Source organism: Schistocerca cancellata, chromosome 3 (genome assembly GCF_023864275.1).
Source record: "Schistocerca cancellata isolate TAMUIC-IGC-003103 chromosome 3, iqSchCanc2.1, whole genome shotgun sequence".
NCBI lineage: Eukaryota > Metazoa > Arthropoda > Insecta > Orthoptera > Acrididae > Schistocerca > Schistocerca cancellata.
The window spans coordinates 806,252,389-806,274,670 of NC_064628.1; positions in this window are offsets into that span (position 1 = coordinate 806,252,389).

A 22,282-nucleotide genomic window follows, 5' to 3' on the forward strand; every position below is an offset into this window, starting at 1 on the left:
ACCATTTTCTTTTGGATTTATGAATTTTAACGTGGTCGGAGAAGCACCTAAGTTGAAGCGCGCTCGAGCCAACCAGAGTAAACCACTGATAAATCCCATGATATGGTAATGCACGTTCACCGAACAAAATAGGCTGGGAAGAAGCTGTGTGCAAGGCGGATGCCGCGATTGCTCACGGTTGACCAAAAGCGCATCGGACACGTTTCAGCGCAGTGTCTAGCCATGTGTAATCCAGCGCAGTGTCTAGCCATGTGTAATCGCAATCCCAAACATTTTTGCGCTGATTTGTTACTGTTGGTGAAATCTGGATCAATCATTACACGCCAGAGGCAAAACGGCATTGAAAACAACGGACAAAGGCTGGTGAAAGTGCACCAAAGAAGGCAAAGACCGTTTTGTCAGCTTGCCATTTTGTCATTTTGTAAGGTGATGGCCACTGTTTTTTGGGATTCCCAAGGAATAATCTTCACAGGTTACTTGGAAAAAGGCGGAACCATAACCGGACCCTATTATGCTCCATTGTTTGAAACTTGCGTTGGCTGGAAAAAGGGCAAGGTTTGCAGGCAAGAAAGTGCTCTTTCAACACGATGATCAACCATCCCACACATCAGCGATAAGAAGTGACTTCTTCGTGTACCCTAACTTGAAACTTTGGCTTACTGGAAAGAACTTTTCATCAAATGAGGATGTGATAGTTGCACTCAAGGGATATTTTGCAGAGTTTGACAGAAACTATTTTTCCGGTGGGATGAGAAAGCTGGAGGATCGCCGGAGAAAGTGTATGTCCCTCAAAGGGGACTATGTCGAGAAGTAACGTGAGTTATTTTCGAAATCAATATTATTTCTTCTTGTCTTTTTTTGTCTGACTTGTGAAACCGCCCTCGTATACTCTAAACCACTACATATCGTTCCCGTAAGCATCGTGAGGACAAAATTAGATTAATTACAACATGCACGGAAAAATTCTCCCCGCCCTCCATACATGAATGAAACGGGAAAAAGCTCTAGTAGCTGGTACAATGGGACGTACCCTTTACTATGCACAGTAATTATGGATGTAGATGTCTGTGTAACGCCTCGCTACTGATTCAAAAAGCACGCTGAGGAAGGGTCAGGCTAACTTTGTGAAACAACTTGTACGTGCTCGTTTTGCCGTAGTAGGGTAGACAGAGTGGGTGCTTGCCTGTTCACTCTCCAGTTTGCAGGCGGATGTACCATACGGGCAAACATGTGAGCCAGTGTCTGACTTCCCTTTGTCGCTTCGACCTGTCTAGCATACCTTGTCAATGCACTGCATGCCTGGAAGGAATTTTATACACGAGCGGATTTCCGCGTCGTTCGACGGATATGTCAGGCCGATTCTCGAATACCTGCAGTCCTCCCCTGTGCATTCATGGAGACACGACCTTCACACTGTTACCTGCAATTCTGCGAACTGCCGACTCGGCCTCTCAGCAGGTACACACACGGGCGGATTTCTGCGACGGGCGAGACGGTGGCTGACGCGCTACGCCGCTAGAACGGCGCGTTCACCTCGGCTACCCCGCAATCTTTTTCAAATGATTTTAAAGTAACTATTAGGTAATAAAAATAGTTTTTACATCAGTTACAGTTTTGTATGCCAGCTTCACAATGAAGTACCTATCATTTCGCTACTTATTGTGATATTTCGCTTATAAGTAAAATTCGAAAAGTTCGCAACGAAAAATAGGCGTCACTAAGAATTTGCTTTTGGTGCACATGTGTATCAAATTTAGCTAACATACTGACTTTTTCCTTTGACTTGGAAGGAGGTCTCTATCTATCAACGATCTCGAGAAAATTCATGTTTCGTATCAGATTCATTTGCGACAGCGCGCGCCAGCAATAAAACTAGAATGAAATAGTTGTAACATCCCTCATATCTCATAAACGATTTGAGATATCGAAACGAGATTTTGGAAAATGGCAGTACTCGAAGAGAAGAGTATTTCACCATATGACAGAAAAGCGGAACTTTCTTATCTACCGGGATATACGAATAACTACAGACTTTTGCAATGGAATAATGTAATTTCTTAAGAGTCATCGGTAGCTGGTGAAAGGAGAGTTAGTGCGGCTTTGCAACAGTCTAAGTGAAGAAATTATATTTGTTTGCAACTTTATTAGGATGTTAGCTAGGTGACAGAGTGCAAACTCCACTTTGTTCTGGCAAAAGAAGCAAATTTTAACATGGCAACAAGAGAAATGTAGGTGTTACTTGAAATTCGCCACTTATGAATGTACGGTTTTCAGATTACAGCAAGTTTTGGTTGCTACAAGTATAGGAAAAATTGCCACATCGAAAGACTTATACAACTGTACAGTGAAATACCTTGTTTGCGAAAACTGACGCATGAACGTTACACAAACAAGAATGTAAAAAATATGGCGTACAAAGAGATGGTTGAAACATTTCTAGACAGTATTCCAACAGTCGACCAAAGTGTTATAAAAACGAACAACATTGCCAAAAGTGGGAATACCTCATCAACATGCAAACAGACACAGTTTCCTAATGTTAACGAAAATTGGACATAAAATATCGTAAGTAACATCAATATCTTTTGTATCGAACTATTTTTAGATCCAGAAAGAAAGTCAGATTGTAAAAATCTTTCGATTCAGAACACTGATGATGCTTTATTTCCATAAAACGAAACGCATTTGGTGATAAAAATACGCATTTTCTTGTAGCTGCAAAGAAAGATTTAAAATACGTTCAATAATTTCTGAAACAATTTCAGAAAGGTGTAGGTCTCTTGAAAGATGGAGGGTGGTATGGCTCTGAGCACTATGGGACTTAACATCTATGGTCATCAGTCCCCTAGAACTTAGAACTACTTAAACCTAACTAACCTAAGGACAGCACACAACACCCAGCCATCACGAGGCAGAGAAAATCCCTGACCCCGCCGGGAATCGAACCCGGGAACCCGGGCGCGGGAAGCGAGAACGCTACCGCACGACCACGAGATGCGGGCGGAGGGTGGTATGAGTAGTATAAAGCAACAATATATTCAGCGCCAATAAAATGTTTCTTGTACTACGTTCATTACTGTAGCCTGTTGTCGATTACTGTGTTGTGTTTATTATTTTACAGGTATTACGAATTACTGTACTTTAATAAGGGTCAAACAGACAGGAACTGCTGTAGTTCCCTTCCTAGCATCGTCCATACATTCTATCGAAGATATAAAATACTTTCAAAGTGTGAAAATATACTACAATAAATAAAATGCCTACAAAATGTCGCACTGTACAACGTACTTGCGGAGAGACACATTGGCAACTCCTGAAATCCGTCGCCCGTCCTCTCTGGCCCATCGTACATGCAAGGCAGTCCTGGGCTCGAGGATAAATCACGAAATCTCGCTGATTTGCACCCACACACGAAGGGATCTGGCCAACTGACAGATCGGAGAGCTAGATCCGAAGGCCGGGGACTGCACGTTAAGGCGCGTACGCACATTCCAAGCGAACAACAGCCAATGGATTCGGCCAACGTTTTCGCCAATGCATTGGCTTTCGGTCTGTCATTCTCACCAAACAAAGAGGCAGGGAACAAGGTACTCGGTCATACGGAATGACAGTTGGATCTGTAACTTGTCGAGGTTGCACACATTTTGTTACTGTTATAAAGTAGCTTTTTAATAAGAGTTTCACCGGCGGATATTATGAGGAAAGAGGAGAATTTAGCAGTTGTCAGATATGCAGCATTTGTTTTACTGCAAGAAGCTGATCATCACAAAAGTAAGTACAAGCAGAAACTATGCTTTTGGACGGCGTCTTTCTTAAAAACAAGGGAGATGTGTAGTGGGTTTGGTCCTGAAACTGAAGTGGAATATGGGCTATTTCATAACGTCTTGGGAATGGGAGCTACAGCTTTCGAATTGATATTGGATTATGTAAGTCTTAAATTTTGCAAAATGACAGCTCTTTTAGGAGAGCTGTGCCTGCAGTAAAAATTATCCATAAAGATTCTTTTATTTCACATCATGCACATTATTTTCTAAAAGCTCATTTATTTTCTTTCATGCGCCGAGTCTTTTGAATTTATTTTTACGATCGCAGTTCGTAGGGTCCCATAAACATACCCGTTCACGATAAAGATATCTGCTTTAATGCTGTCTCCGTGTTCCACTCAATACTAAATTTTTTGGACACAATCAATATAGGCCTACAGGGTGTGTCAAAAAGAATCATCCGATTAAAAAAAAATAATAACTAGTATATTATTTGAGATATGTGCGTGAACAACGTACTGTTGGAAAGAGCAAACTCTCGAGTTTTACATGGTTCCCTCTAGGTAGCAGCAGTGTGCGCCCACTACAGAAAAAATGGTGTCGGGACAACGGAAAGCGTTTTGTTCTACGTTTTGTGCAGTGCGGGTCAGTTGCGCAACTGTTCAGCGTGACTTTCGTAATAGATATGGTGTGAATCCTCCTACAGCACAGAGCATTAGAGGACGGAATGAACAGTTCTAAGAAACAAGTTGCTTGTGTAAAAGCAAATCGCAGGGTCCTCCCCGAGTCTCCGACACAGACGTCTAACGCATCCGCCACAGTTTCACAAGGAGTCCGTAGAAATCCGTTCTCGTGCAGCTCGACAGCTCAACATGCCCCTATAATTTCGTTCTTGATAAGATGTAGGATGACAGTCTTCTTCCACGCTTAGTGTTTAGTGAAGAGGCAACATTCCATTTAAATGGAAAGGTGAACCATCATAATGTGAGAATATAGGGTACGGAACAACCTCATGAAATAGTACAGCATGAGATGGACTCTCCAAAATTTAATGTGTTTTGTACAGTTTCACGGGAAACGGTATATGGTCCATTTTTCCTTACCAACAGGAGGGGCAACGCCACACTGGCATCTGGAAGTACGGGATCTTTTAAACCAAACTACGGATCGTTCGCACTGGACCAAATGATTCAGCCTTACATTAATGGCCTGCAAGGTCACCGGACCTGACTGTATGTGATTATTTCTTGTGGGGGTTTATGGAAGACTGTGCTTATGTACCTCCGTTACCAACAACAATGAATGAACTGAGAAATCGCATAGCAGCAGCTGTGGATGCTGTAGCTCCAGACATTCCCGCTGCAGTTTGGGTACAATTTGAATGCCACATTGACATATGCCATGCATCTCAAGAGGGGCATATTGAATACCTATGGAAAGGTATGAAAAAAAAACCTTTTTGAGTTTCTCGTTCATCAAAAAACAAAATTCATTGTATATGTTTATTAGTTTCAGAAATATAGACGTGCCAAATCGGATGATTCTTCTTGATACACTCTGTATACTGTGTAAATCTGTATGGTGAGAAAATTGGCAACTGACGCTAAATAATGAAAAGAATGAGGTCATCCACATGGGTTCTAAAAGGAGTCCGTCAAACTTCGGTTACACTATAAATCCAAAGGCCGTAAATTCAACTAAATACCAAAGAATTACAATTACCAACAATTTAAATTGGAAAGAACAAATAGAAAACGTTGTGGGGAAGACAAACCAAAGACTGCGATTTATCGGCAGAACACTTTGAAGATGCAACAGATCTACTAAAGAGACTGCCTACACTACGCTTGGTCGTCGTCTTTTGTACTGCTGCGAGGGGTGGGATCCTTACCAGGTGGGAGTGAGGGAGAACATCGATAACGTTCAAAGAAGGGCAGCACGTTTCGTATTATCGCGAAATAGGGGAGAGAGTGTCACGGACATGATACAGGATTTGGGGTGGACATCAGTAAAACGAAGGCGTTTCTCGTTGCGATGGGGTCTTATCACGAAATTTCGATCACCAGTTTCCTCCTACGGATGCGAAAATAATTCGTTGACGATCATTATACACTACTGGCCATTAAAATTGCTACACCACGAAGATGACGTGCTATAGACGCGAAATTTAACCGACAGGAAGAAGATGCTGTGATATGCAAATGATTAGCTTTTCAGAGCATTCACACAAGGCAGCCGCCGGTGGCGACACCTACAACGTGCTGACATAAGGAAAGTTTCCAACCGATTTCTCATATATAAACAGCAGTTGACCGCCGTTGCCTGGTGAAACGTTGTTGTGATGCCTCGTGTAAGGAGGAGAAATGCGTACCATCACGTTTCTGACTTTGATAAAGGTCGAATTGAAGCCTATCGCGATTGCGGTTTATCGTATCGCGACATTGCTGCTCGCGTTGGTCGAGATCCAATGACTGTTAGCAGAATATGGAATCGGTGGGTTCAGGAGGGTAATACGGAACGCCGTGCTGGATCCCAATGGCCTCGTATCACTAGCACTCGAGATGACAGGCATCATATCCGCATGGCTGTAACGGATCGTGCAGTCACGCCTCGATACCTGCGTCAACAGATGGGGAAGTTCGCAAGACAACAACCATCTGCACGAACAGTTCGACAACGTTTGCAGCAGCATGGACTATCAGCTCGGAGACCATGGATGCGGTTACCCTTGACACTACATCACAGACAGGAGCGTCTGCTATGGTGTACTCAACGACGAACCTGGGTGCACGAATGGCAAAACGTCATTTTTTCGGATGAATCCTGTTTACAGCATCATGATGGTCGCATCCGTGTTTGGCGACATCGCGGTGAACGCACATTGGAAGCGTTTATTCGTCATCGCCATACCGGCGTATCACCTGGCGTGATGGTATGGGGTGACATTGGTTATACGTCTCGGTCACCTCTTGTTCGCATTGACGGCACTTTGAACAGTGGACGCTACATTTCAGATGTGTTACGACCCGTGGCTCTACCCTTCATTCGATCCCTGCCTAACCCTACAGTTCAGCAGGATAATGCACGACCGCATGTTGCGTGTCCTGTACGGGCCTTTCTGGATACAGAAAATGTTCGATTGCTGCCCTGGCCAGCACATTCTCCAGATCTCTCACCAACTGAAAACGTCTGGTTAGTGGTGACCGAGCAACTGGCTCGTCACAATACGCCAGTCACTACTCTTGATGAACTGTGGTATCGTGTTGAAGCTGCATGGGCAGCTGTACCTGTACACGCCATCCAAGCTCTGTTTGCCCAGGCGTATCAAGGCCGTTATTACGGCCAGAGGTGGTTGTTCTGGGTACTGATTTCTCAGGATCTATGCACCCAAATTGCGTGAAAATGTAATCACATGTCAGTTCTAGTATAATACATTTATCCAATGAAAACCCGTTTATCATCTGCATTTCTTCTTGGTGTAGCAATTTTAATGGCCAGTAGTGTAATAAAATAAGGGAAAACAGAGGTGGCATGGAAAGATATAGGTGAGCGTTTCTTCCACGCGCTGTTCGAGGTTATAATAATAGAGAATTATTGGCTCTGATCGGCTCTGACCGTCGGCTCCGATTGGCCGCCTGCACGCACTAAGCATATTTCGGTCAGCGAAGCAGTTGGTTGTTGTTCCTTAGCATTCGTTGACCTAGCGTGCACCCGCATTTAGTGAAACGACCGACCCCAGATCGGCTGGCCAGATCCATCACAGATATCCGCAGAACTGGCCCGCGATTCTGGCCCGTCGCGGAAATCTCCTCTTGTAGGGGAAATGAGAACTAGGAACTATCAGCCGAGAAGCAGGAACTGGAGTTTCTCGGTGTCCGGCGTACGGCCGTGTCGGGACATGGAGAAGCGGTGGATGTTGGGGGAGGGGAGCGGAGGGGGAGGGGGATGATGTGGGAACAGGATGTGGCCGCTTGCGGGCGTTAATGCTTCTGGCAACGGCCCCAGTGCCGCACCTCTTCGCCGCCTCGCTAGCAGCTGCTTACTGCACGTCTGCGTCTACTTCCACATCTATACTCCTCAGGTCGAGGGTACTTACAGCTCACCTAAAATTTCTCCCCTTCCCTTGTTCACTTCGCTCCTCTTCTAGCTACATCTATGGTACGGAGCTGTAGGAACGGAGAGTTTCAAGTGATTAGAAAAAAAAAATGGGCAAGTCAATTCCAACTTTGTCGAACAGATGGACACAACTTTAGGTCCACACTGTATCGCTGTCGTCAGTCTCTTGAGGAATTTTGGGTATTGCTCAGGTTGAAGCCTTGTTTCTTGACTTATGGAAAAAGTTCGATATGATTCTGTCACCTAACGAAAATAAGAAAGTATGGTATATCTGGCCAGCTTTGTGATTGTTTAGAAGAATGCCTAGGAAATAGAATACATTATGTCATTCTTAGCGGACATGAGTCCGCAGCCCGTGGTCTAGTGGCTAGCGTTGTTGCCTCTGGATCACGGGGTCCCGGGTTCGATTCCCGTCCGGGTTGGGGATTTTCTCTGCTTGGGGGCTGGGTGGTTGCGTTGTCATCATTTCATCATTATCATTCGTGACAGAGGCTAGATTGGACTGTGAAAAATATTGGACTATGTCAAAATTGGGACTTTGTACGGGCGCTGTTGACTGCGCATTGAGCGCACTACAAACCAAACATCAACGGAGAGAAATCTTGAAACTTTTCCCTTAGAAAAATTTATGAATTACTGTGCTGATAAACCTCTTACGTTATTTGATTTTCAAACAGCTGAGCAGAACTCAACGTACTCAGTCATTTCTCTCTTTACTTATTCTGATCATCACTAAACTGGCACACAATATTTTTAGCGCAACCCAATCTATCTTTCAATAATCTCTACAAAAGAATGGCCCTGACTAACAATAACCTATACCTTTCATGAATCACTTTCCTCACAAAAATCTTCGTTACTCGAACTACTGCAATACAGCGAGCGCCACTACTGCCAGCTAAATAAAAGATTCAAACTACTGAAGGCACTAACTACTGATAGGCACAGTTAGCAAATGAAAGATTTTGATAGAGAACAAACAATGTATTTACCTTAATAGTGTTCAAAAGTCATAATACACTCCTGGAAATTGAAATAAGAACACCGTGAATTCATTGTCCCAGGAAGGGGAAACTTTATTGACACATTCCTGGGGTCAGATACATCACATGATCACATTGACAGAACCACAGGCACATAGACACAGGCAACAGAGCATGCACAATGTCGGCACTAGTACAGTGTATATCCACCTTTCGCAGCAATGCAGGCTGCTATTCTCCCATGGAGACGATCGTAGAGATGCTGGATGTAGTCCTGTGGAACGGCTTGCCATGCCATTTCCACCTGGCGCCTCAGTTGGACCAGCGTTCGTGCTGGACGTGCAGACCGCGTGAGACGACGCTTCATCCAGTCCCAAACATGCTCAATGGGGGACAGATCCGGAGATCTTGCTGGCCAGGGTAGTTGACTTACACCTTCTAGAGCACGTTGGGTGGCACGGGATACATGCGGACGTGCATTGTCCTGTTGGAACAGCAAGTTCCCTTGCCGGTCTAGGAATGGTAGAACGATGGGTTCGATGACGGTTTGGATGTACCGTGCACTATTCAGTGTCCCCTCGACGATCACCAGTCGTGTACGGCCAGTGTAGGAGATCGCTCCCCACACCATGATGCCGGGTGTTGGCCCTGTGTGCCTCGGTCGTATGCAGTCCTGATTGTGGCGCTCACCTGCACGGCGCCAAACACGCATACGACCATCATTGGCACCAAGGCAGAAGCGACTCTCATCGCTGAAGACGACACGTCTCCATTCGTCCCTCCATTCACGCCTGTCTCGACACCACTGGAGGCGGGCTGCACGATGTTGAGGCGTGAGCGGAAGACGGCCTAACGGTGTGCGGGACCGTAGCCCAGCTTCATGGAGACGGTTGCGAATGGTCCTCGCCGATACCCCAGGAGCAACAGTGTCCCTAATTTGCTGGGAAGTGGCGGTGCGGTCCCCTACGGCACTGCGTAGGATCCTACGGTCTTGGCGTGCATCCGTGCGTCGCTGCGGTCCGGTCCCAGGTCGACGGGCACGTGCACCTTCCGCCGACCACTGGCGACAACATCGATGTACTGTGGAGACCTCACGCCCCACGTGTTGAGCAATTCGGCGGTACGTCCACCCGGCCTCCCGCATGCCCACTATACGCCCTCGCTCAAAGTCCGTCAACTGCACATACGGTTCACGTCCACGCTGTCGCGGCATGCTACCAGTGTTAAAGACTGCGATGGAGCTCCGTATGCCACGGCAAACTGGCTGACACTGACGGCGGCGGTGCACAAATGCTGCGCAGCTAGCGCCATTCGACGGCCAACACCGCGGTTACTGGTGTGTCCGCTGTGCCGTGCGTGTGATCATTGCTTGTACAGCCCTCTCGCAGTGTCCGGAGCAAGTATGGTGGGTCTGACACACCGGTGTCAATGTGTTCTTTTTTCCATTTCCAGGAGTGTATATATATCAGTTCATGACATCCAGTCATACAAATTTCGTTTTTCTGACGGACACACGTCCAGATCGTCCGCTCTCAAAACTCCGCCATCTCTCTTCCCACGTCCACCACTGCTGGCGGCTCACCTCGAATTGCGCAACGCTACGCGCTGTTCACATCCAACTGCCCAACACTACAATAGCGAATATTCCAACAATGCCAACTAGCCACAGACTGCACACAGCACAGCCAGTGATTTTCATACAGAGCGCTATGTGATGTTACCAACATAAAAACCTAAACAGCCTACTTACAATCTTTAGACGTAAAAGTACCAGGTTGTTATAATTAAACTTTCCCTATGTAACACGTTATAGCACAGAAACTAATCACTGTACGAGTACCAAACTTGGTAGCATTAATGTCAAGAATATGGGGAAGAGAAATAATGCAGAATAAATTCAGTTGAAACAGTTTTACTGTGCTGCTACGGTACGTCATACCATAACATACCGGCCCCATTACTGCTACAAAAGAGGTTCAATTTGGCGCTCATCAGTGTTCAGAAGCGTCTGAAAGCGCAGGATTGCATTCTACACAGCGGAACGAAGCATGTTGGTAGATACGCAGGCTACCTCTCTTGATATGCTGCACTTCAGATCAGCACATTGTAAGAGGTCGATGACTAAGGAATTTATTGCTAGCGCACTCGAGCAGATGTAACTTCAATGAACTGCTTACACACTGCCTGCGATATGTAAGCTACAATAGAAATGCAGACCAGAGAGCAGCGTCGGCAGCAGTAGTGGTAGTAGCAGCTCGCAGTCGGGCGGTTGCGTCAGATCGCTCTTAGACAGCAGTTGTCTAGTTGTATAGCTCACGGAAAACACTTGTGTCCTGTACGGAATTACCGAGGCTGGTCGTGGAGAACGATGGTGGTGCCTGAGCAATGTAGTACAAGGTAAAAGCAAAAATTATTATTATTTATTGCCGCGCGTATATGTAATTTGCAACAACTCATTTTGTACTATTGTTATATCAAAGTCACATGCTAATAATTTTCAATTATTTTTTCAATAATAATCTTTCTTATAAAGATAACTTTTGATAGTCATTCATCTGAATTTAAAATTTTTACTAATTTCTCCTATCCATAGTCATGCCAATCATCGTAAAGAAAAAAAGTTTCTTTTTTTTATACATAAGAAAATCTAGTGGCCAGCATTGCACTGGGCTGTGCCACAAAAGTGTCTTATAGGAGCAGATATGCAGGGTGTTACAAAAAGGTACGGCCAAATTTTCAGGAAACATTCCTCACACACAAATAAAGAAAAGATGTTATGTGGACATGTGTCCGGAAACGCTTAATTTCCATGTTAGAGCTCATTTTAGTTTCGTCAGTATGTACGCTCAATGGAGCACGTTATCATGATTCCATACGGGATACTCTACCTGTGCTGCTAGAACATGTGCCTTTACAAGTACGACACAACATGTGGTTCATGCACGATGGAGCTCCTGCACATTTCAGTCGAAGTCTTCGTACGCTTCTCAACAACAGATTCGGTGACCGATGGATTGGTAGAGGCGGACCAATTCCATGGCCTCCACGCTCTCCTGACCTCAACCCTCTTGACGTTCATTTATGGGGGCATTTGAAAGCTCTTGTCTACGCAATCCCGCTACCAAATGTAGAGACTCTTCGTGCTCGTATTGTGGACGGCTGTGATACGATACGCCATTCTCCAGGGCTGCATCAGCGTATCAGGGATTCCATGCGACGGAGGGTGGATGCATGTATCCTCGCTAACGGAGGACATTTTGAACATTTCCTGTTACAAAGTGTTTGAAGTCACGCTGGTACCTTCTGTTGCTGTGCGTTTCCATTCCATGATTAATGTGATTTGCAGAGAAGCAATAAAATGAGCTCTAACATGGAAAGTAAGCGTTTTCGGACACATGTCCACAGCCGGCCGAAGTGGCCGTGCGGTTAAAGGCGCTGCAGTCTGGAACCGCAAGACCGCTACGGTCGCAGGTTCGAATCCTGCCTCGGGCATGGATGTTTGTGATGTCCTTAGCTTAGTTAGGTTTAACTGGTTCTAAGTTCTAGGGCACTAATGACCTCAGCAGTTGCGTCCCATAGTGCTCAGAACCATTTGAACACATGTCCACATAACATATTTTATTTCTTTGTGTGTGAGGAATGTTTCCTGAAAGTTTGGCTGTACCTTTTTGTAACACCCTGTATACGCATTATCCGGCGACATAATTGAAGTTACAATTTTCAGTTTATTCAGAACGACTTTTCGGGGCCATGACGCAGCATTGCTGACGTCCAGATTCACCAGTTTAGATTCACAGTCAGTTAATTATTGAAAGGTTATATATGATTTTCATTGGGAGGTTAGTTAGATTTTTATTGCGAGGTTACGGAATGAATTTATCTGTTGGTAGGTTACAACATATGTGAATCTTTTCCTGGTAAACCCTGTCCTTCATGTAGCCGCACAACCAGAAATCACAAGGAGTGAGGTCATGTGATCATGCCGGCCGAGCATTTGGAAAGGATCGGCAGATAATTAGATAGTTTCCAAATCTGTTTCGGCGAAGCAAGTGAACTTCACCAGTGATGTGCGGTGGGACCCCCATTTTGCATGAAAAGTTTTGAATCCAATGCGTCAGTCTCCCGCAGGACGGGTATGACATGCTGGCGACGCATATCGTAGTAGCACTGCCCAGTCACACTGCACTTCTTTGGTCCTTGAGCGCCAACCTGTTCAAAAACGAATGGGCCAATAATGAACGTAGCCGCGAAGCCACACCATAGGTGATACGTTCACCATGCAGAGGAATTTCATGCACAGTGGTTCAAAATGGTTCAAATGGCTCTGAGCACTATGGGACTCAACATCTGAGGTCATCAGTCCCCTAGAACTTAGAACTACTTAAACGTAACTAACCTAAGGACATCACATACATCCATGCCCGAGGCAGGATTCGAACCTGCGACCGAAGCATCAGCGCGTTTCCGGACTGAAGCGCCTAGATCCGCTCGGCCACACCGGCCGGCCATGCACAGTGACTGGAGGTGAAGATCCCCAGACGCGGCAATTCTGTGTGTTCACATCACCTGTCAGAGAAAATGAGCTTCGTCTCTCCGTAGGATGGTCCAAGGCCAGCCATCGTCAACTTCAATCCTTGCAAGAAAATGGAGAGCGAAGTCAACACGTCGTTTTGCGTCCTGTGGCGCAAGCTGCTGTACCATATGGATCTTGTACGGATACCATTTGAGAACGATTCGAAGCACCTACCGAACAGTGGACCACGGGATGTTCAACTGTCGTGACACAGCACGCGCACTGCTTGACGATCGAGAATTACGCGCAGCGTTGTCTGCCGTAGCAACAGCGATTTCATCAACAACCTGTGGTGCGAGCGGCTGGTCCCGGCGGAGGTTCGAGTCCGCCCTCGGGCATGGGTGTGTGTGTGTTTTTGTCCTTAGGATAATTTAGGTTAAGTAGTGTGTAAGCTTAGGGACTGATGACCTCAGCAGTTAAGTGCCATAAGATTTCACACACATTTGAAAAACCTGTGGTGGAACCGGTCGTCGGCCTCTTCTCGGAGACATCTACATCTACATCTACATCTATACTCCGCGAGCCACCTTACGGTGTGTGGCGGAGGGTACTTATCGTACCACTATCTGATCCCCCCTTCCCTGTTCCATTCACGAATTGTGCGTGGGAAGAACGACTGCTTGTAAGTCTCCGTATTTGCTCTAATTTCTCGGATCTTTTCGTTGTGATCATTACGCGAGATATATGTGGGCGGTAGTAATATGTTGCCCATCTCTTCCCGGAATGTGCTCTCTCGTAATTTCGATAATAAACCTCTCCGTATTGCGTAACGCCTTTCTTGAAGTGTCCGCCACTGGAGCTTGTTCAGCATCTCCGTAACGCTCTCGCGCTGACTAAATGTCCCCATGACGAATCGCGCTGCTTTTCGCTGGATCATGTCTATCTCTTCTATTAATCCAACCTGGTAAGGGTCCCATACTGATGAGCAATACTCAAGAATCGGACGAACAAGCGTTTTGTAAGCTACTTCTTTCGTCGATGAGTCACATTTTCTTAGAATTCTTCCTATGAATCTCAACCTGGCGCCTGCTTTTCCCACTATTTGTTTTATGTGATCATTCCACTTCAGATCGCTCCGGATAGTAACTCCTAAGTATTTTACGGTCGTTACCGCTTCCAATGATTTACCACCTATGGCATAATCGTACTGGAATGGATTTCTGCCCCTATGTATGCGCATTATATTACATTTATCTACGTTTAGGGAAAGCTGCCAGCTGTCGCACCATGCATTAATCCTCTGCAGGTCTTCCTGGAGTACGTACGAGTCTTCTGATGTTGCTACTTTCTTGTAGACAACCGTGTCATCTGCAAATAGCCTCACGGAGCTACCGATGTTGTCAACTAAGTCATTTATGTATATTGTAAACAATAAAGGTCCTATCACGCTTCCTTGCGGTACTCCCGAAATTACCTCTACATCTGCAGATTTTGAACCGTTAAGAATGACATGTTGTGTTCTTTCTTCTAGGAAATCCTGAATCCAATCACAAACCTGATCCGATATTCCGTAAGCTCGTATTTTTTTCACTAAACGTAAGTGCGGAACCGTATCAAATGCCTTCCTGAAGTCCAGGAATACGGCATCAATCTGCTCGCCAGTGTCTACGGCACTGTGAATTTCTTGGGCAAATAGGGCGAGCTGAGTTTCACATGATCTCTGTTTGCGGAATCCATGTTGGTTATGATGAAGGAGATTTGTATTATCTAAGAACGTCATAATACGAGAACACAAAACATGTTCCATTATTCTACAACAGATTGACGTAAGCGAAATAGGCCTATAATTATTCGCATCTGATTTATGACCCTTCTTGAAAATGGGAACGACCTGCGCTTTCTTCCAGTCGCTAGGTACTTTACGTTCTTCCAGCGATCTACGATAAATTGCTGATAGAAAGGGGGCAAGTTCTTTAGCATAATCACTGTAGAATCTTAAGGGTATCTCGTCTGGTCCGGATGCTTTTCCGCTACTAAGTGATAGCAGTTGTTTTTCAATTCCGATATCGTTTATTTCAATATTTTCCATTTTGGCGTCCGTGCGACGGCTGAAGTCAGGGACCGTGTTACGATTTTCCGCAGTGAAACAGTTTCTCCAGTTGATTCGAACACTTTCATCATTCTCGGCACACCAGGTGGAGAAAGAGAGCCCTTCCGTAATCCTATCAGCCGGCGATATTCTCGAAGTGCAGCTGCAGCATTACTGTTGTTTTGTTATTAGTGCTTCTCCAATAATGCCCTGCTCCTTTTGTCCAAGCTCAAGTTGACACGTCAAAAAGTGCAGTGCGACTGGTCAGGTGTGTGGGACTATGAATCACGATTACTGATTACGGCACCTAGAGGCCACAGATGGAACTGGACGGTGGCGCTGTGCCTCATGGTAATCATACGCGGGACAGTAACGCTACCAAGTTTGGTACACGTACGGTAATTAGTTTCCTTGTTATAACGTGTTAAATAGGGAAAGTCTAATTATAACCACCCGGTAAGTTCTGGCGTATCGCAAGGGAATGTTATAGACTCTTTACCATTACAACGTAAAGGGTTTTTCAAAAGAATGACCTAATTTCGAAACTTGATATTTATTGATAAAAACATACTACAAACATGAGGTAAATTGCAAGATACTTAAAAAATCTCAACGTTTTATCCATGCTACTACAAACGCTCTGTGTGTCTACGAGCAGCAGCAGTACGAACAACATCTAGACTGTAGCTAAATTCGTCATCAACTTTATACAATGTGTCTGATTTTACAGAACTTATGACGGCTGTTATTCCGTTTTTCACTTCTTCTACGTGGCAAGTTAAAAGGGAGATGGACACACTTTCCTTCACAAATCTCCACAAGAAAAAATTGGTGGTATCAAGTCTGGCGATCTTGGAGGCCAAGAATGAGGGCAGTTTCTCCGAGCCCCGTGCGCCCTCTCCAGCTTTGAGGCAGAGTGTCATTGCTGTGCTCGTATGGTGGTGCTCCATTCTAGTGGAAAATGAAGTCATCGGACTGCTTATGAAGTTGTGGAAAAAGCTAATTCTGCAGCATTTGAAGATAGCTCATTTCAGTCACTGTGTTTTCCTCTAAAAAGAAGTGCGTGGACGACCTGGACTTTTCTCTTTGCACAAGCATTCTTTCTCTTCAAACTGGTAATACCAACGACGAATATTTTTGGGTACAGGCAGATTATTGCCAAAACGTCGACGAAAAGCACGCTGGACCGAAATCACTGACACACTCTTTGCGAACGGTAGCACACAAATGGTTTATAACTGACTACAAACTGAGAAGATGCATTGACTGACATCTAACGGCGACTTCCTGGAACACTAGGCCATGTACATTCAAATAACACACATTTCATTACTAGCACATCCCATATTTCGTAATTATTACCTTGCAGAATCAGGTCACACTCTGTATATAAATGATGCAGAGCAGGCATCATCAAACAGCGTCCAAGTATTGGTGCGGCCAGCAGTTCTCATCCGTATTTTGTTATAGTATGCGTCTGGCAACTGCAACAGCCGAATCCCAAGACGACAACTGGCTTTAAGAGTTTCATAAGAGTGCAGTTTCCGTCCTCAGAAACAATCAAAATACTTACAGTAACAGTACTATTTTAAGATGTGCTTAATTTTAATTGGCGCCAGTGAATTCGACCGTGAGCTAAATATGGTTCGTCGCTCACCTCATGGGCACAAGGGTAAGTAACGCGTTCAGTGCGCCGTTAGAGGATGCGAGAAGTGTCAGTTTTTCATATTTAGTTAGTTAGTTAGTCAATCACATATTCGATAGATCATTTGAACGATTCTATTACCGAAATGATGCAGAAACATTAATGAACATGTTCTTTAGGCCTACGCGTGTAACTACACGTAAAAGCTAGGTTATTTTCACTGACTAACAGTTTTGAAATAAAAGTTCCTTCATGTAATAAGAGTTGTGCAGCAGAAAGATTTTTAAGTCACATTTAAAAATTACTTTGCTACCAGTCCGACATTTTTATTATTGGGCAAATGATCAAAAATTTTTGTTGCTGCATATTGAACTTCTTTCTAAGCCACTGACAGCTTTAACAATGGGTAATAAAGGTAATTTTTCCTCGAGAGTTTTGGTGTGTGATGATGAAGTTAAAACACTTTGAATAGGTGCTTTCAGGACGACCACGGGTGAACTCCAAATGTTATTCTTACTTCTCGCTTTTGTATAATGAGAGCGTTCTTCCTAAGTGATGAGTTACCTAGGATACTGATTCGTTAAGACATTAAGTGGAAATATGCAAAATACGTCAGGTGGTTAATTCGTTTGGTTCCAAGACTAGCAGATATACGAAGAGCAGAAGTAATTGAACTGAACTGTTTGTCTCACAGTACTGACTGCTGAAGGGCGTGTGGGGCTCGTGCCGATCAGCTAGTATGATATAAATTTTGACGCGGATGCAATGTGGATTCATTAACGCTCCTTATAAAAACTGTCATCTCCAAATGCGGTATACAGGGTGTATCAAAAAGAATCATCCGATTAAAAAAAATCATAACTATTACGTTATCTGAGATACGTGCGTAAAGAACGTACAGTTGGGAAAAGTAAACTCTCGAGTTTTGCATGGTTCCCGCTAGGTAGCAGCAGTGTGCGCCCACTTCAGATCTGGTAAAAATTGTATAGGGGCAATAGAAAGCGTTTTGTGTTCTGCGTTTTGCGCAGTGCGGGTCAGTACTAACTGTTCAGCGTGACTTTCATACTAGTTATAGTGTGGATCCTGCTATAGCACAGAGCATTAGATGATGGCTTGATCAATTCGGAGAACAGATTGTCTGTGTAAAGGCAAATCACAGGGTCGTCCCCGAGTGTCTGACACAGACGTCGAACGCATGCGGCAAACCACCAACACCGCATTGACATATGCTGTGCATCTCATGGGGGTAATATTGAACACCTATTGGAAGGTATGGAAAAAAACCTTTTGAGTTTCCCGTTCATCAAAAAACAAAATTCACTGTATGTGTTCATTAGTTTCAGAAATATAGGCGTACCAAATCGAATTATTTTTTTGTTACACCCTGAATATTTGTAGCAAGGCATGTGAAATTAAATATAGGCCTTTGTAATGCAATGCAATGAGTAGAAGAGAAATGACATTCAAAACAGTTAGCAAACATTTTCAATCATATCCGATATTGTATAATGCATTTGAATGTAAGTACATTTACCATTATTAATCAGTTAATCATCTTCTGACACTGACAACACACCAACACTTCGTCAGCCGATTACAGTATTACGCCTTTGGTGTCACTGAGGATGGCAGAAAATGGAAACAGAGAAGAGAAAGCAAACAGTGTGCCGATGGTGCCAACATTTAACGACCAGTACTTGAGGACAAGCAGCCAATAGTCCTTACTGTAGATAGTCTGTTGGGGACTCATAACATACTAGTTTGTGTGGCTTACCAATTAAAATAATAATATCGGTACATGTGCGGCCCGAGATGCCGACCTTTCCTCCCCCTCCCTCTACCACAATGTAACTATTGGCTCTTGAGAACGAAAGTTTGACGTCAACTGATCAAGAGGATAGCATCCGAAACCCAGTGAGGCTGTTTGCAGAAGATTCTCTTGTATGTAGTCGTAATGCTCTGAAGTTGTAGTGAAATGCATATAAAAACCGTTACTGTTCGATTACACGACTGCCGAACAGCCACATTCATTGAAGGTCTTGAACGAACAATTTGAAATGCATTGACAACAGAAGACTGCTTGTAGCAGCCAGGTTGACATTTTTTCGAAGAATTCTCAGATGCTAACCTAACTTAACCGCACCTATCCAAATCCTAGCCTACGTGTAGTCCGCTCACTGAGGATGTAAAGGAACTGGACAAAAATATGGAAACACCGCGGAAAACGCATGCTTGAACATAAATGCAGATGTTAGCTAAGCCTGCAGGTGGCTGCTTTGTATTTGACCATAAAAGGCAACTGCTCATTGTCCTCAATACGTTGCAGGTGTGATTCGTGGTTAGAAAAAATGTTCTCTGTGGTCGTGAATGCATTATGTCGGAGCTGAGTGAGTCCGGAAGTGGGCAAACTGTTGGTGCTCGTATGATGGGTGCTTCCGTAACCAAGGTAGTCAAATGTTTCAAGAGGTACCGAATCGAAGATTTACACCGTGCACAGGGAAAGCGGAAAAAACATAATTCACCAAGTCACAATGCAGACGAAAGTGTGTGTTAAGCGCTCGTGGCAGATCACTGAAGAGGATTGTGACGAAAAATAAGAGGAAGACAGTCACTACAGTACTGAATGCCGCCCTCGCGAACCCTTTCAGCACCGGAACGACACGATGGAACTCCATAACGTGGAGCAGGTCGGTGATGATATGGGCTGCCACATTGTGGTATTCCATGTGCCCCATAGTACGTCTGCAAGGTCGCATTACTGGCAGAGGCTATGCGACCATTTTGGATGCTCAGGTACATCCCATGACACAATGTTTGTTCCCCAGTGGTGATGCCGTGTTCCAGGAAGGCAAGGCTCCTGTTCACACAGCTCCAATCGTCCACGACTGGTCTTGTGAGTACGAGGATGAATTGTTGTATCTCTCCTTGTTGCTACAGTCACCAGATCTCAATATTACCGAACATTGGTCTGCCTTGGAGAGAAGGGTGTGTGATCTCTATCCATCTCTATCTTTGTTACTTAAACTTGCCTCTGCTTTGCAGGAAGTATTGTATACAATCCCTTGAAAACCATACAGAATCTCTATTTATTCATTCCGAGACGAATGAAGTCCGTTTTGAATGCCAACCGTTAACCTACACCGCATTAAGCATGGTAATTTGTTGTGTTTATAGTGTTCGCATATTTTTGTCCACTCCTTGTAGATTTACAAGGACGCCGACTGATACCTGGGAATTTCTCCTCAGTCTGGCATTTTTAAAAGACAGGATTGAGAGTGTAAATAGAGAAGACACAATGAAGAGCGCGCTCCTTACTGGTTAGCTTAGCAGACACGAAAGCGTGAGAGATATGCTCATCCATCGCTATTGGCAGACGGTACAGGAGAGCCGTAGTGAATCACAGTGTAATTTACCGTTAGAGTGTATGCTTCTGCCTACAAGGAGGTTTACCTATAGTCGCTGTGCCTGTGTGCCATACGCTATTGGTATGGAAAAGGATGGCGAGGAGGGAGGGGGGGGGCAGTGATAGTGGTACACGAAGTACCATACTAAAAACTAAACTCCCCCCGAACACGCCGTGAAGACCCAACGGTATCGACCGGCCGCCGTGTCATCCTCAGACCATTGACGACACTATATGCGTCTAAGGAGGAGCATGTCGTCAGCTCACCGCTCTCCCGGCCGTACTTCAGTTTACGAGACCGACACGACGTACCGTATAATACAGATTGCAAGGTGACGAGCATAGTCGTAGATGTAGGATGAAAGAACGACTGTCGGTGAGTCTCCGTGTGAGCTCGAATTTCATTTTTCTCGTCATGGTAATTTTGCGAGATACATGTGGCAGTGACTGATGTGTTACCTGACTGTTCTGGAAACGGTTTAGTTTTGTGCTGTCACGACTGTAATCATGTAAATACAGGTTGTGATGTATTCGTTGGAGAACAGCTGCAGTCAACTATGGTAAGAGATAAGAAGCCCCATCGTAGGTACGTCAGAAGCATTTCCTGCGATGTCATAGCCGTGGTGCAGTGTTTCAAGTGCACTCCATTCAAGTAGTTATGAAGCGAATGCTCGCCGCAAAAACTTTTGTAAGTTCTAATCCATAACGCATTTTATTCATAATTTTATAAACGAGCGCAAAAAAATATTTGGCGTTTCGCAGTGTTTCATAGACAGAATTACTGATGTTGTTCCAACAGTTTTAAAGTATTGTTTTGTTCTTCCCTGTTCTGCAGATTTTTGTAATTTCACGTGATGTATTGGCGTGTTTAGTCCGGGTTCTGAAATATTTTACTTGTGCATTATGCGTTATTAAGTTGACCGATGAAAGCGCCGTATCCAGCGTATACATCGATAATGATGCCGCGGAAGTATCGATAATTCGATCATGAGAGCGGCGCAACATGTTCCAGGTAACAGCCACCGGACACCAGCCGCCTATATCCGTGTCGCCACCGTATTCAGCAGTTCAAATTTTCCGCGACATAATCTCATAAATTCACTAGACCAAGAACTCCCAAATTCGCTTCATAAAAGAAAACCCACACACCACACTTTAGTGACGGGCACACATTTATAGACTGCATAAACAGTAATTCTAGACAGAGTGTACCGTTTCCTGGAAAGCCTTCTAAAAACCATAGTAAAATGTTACGATAACCACAAGCGAATTATGTCAATAAAGAATACAAATATGCATGTTTATGTATGTAAATGTGCCAACAATTTTGCAGAATTACTTTGGAATGAGAAAACGTTTCTCCATTATGTGTTTTAAACATGAAAATATTAATAATAAATATATTTATGTGTAACAAATACTAAGAATAACAAAGACTATGAGTATATTATGTCATGGAATTTTTATAATTATGGGACAAACACCTGTGCCAATAAAATGATCACTCCGGTGTTAGCTCTCGATCCTATTAGACGCTTTTGTACGATTTTGCTTCTGAACGCACGATTTTGTTAGCTGTACATGTCTTTTCATAACATATATAAGAAATGGCTCTGAGCACTATGCGACTTAACTTCTGAGGTCATCAGTCGCCTAGAACTTAGAACTAATTAATCCTAACTAACCTAAGGACATCACACACATCCATGCTCGAGGCAGGATTCGAACCTGCGACCGTAGCGGTCGCTCGGCTCCAGACTGTAGCGCGT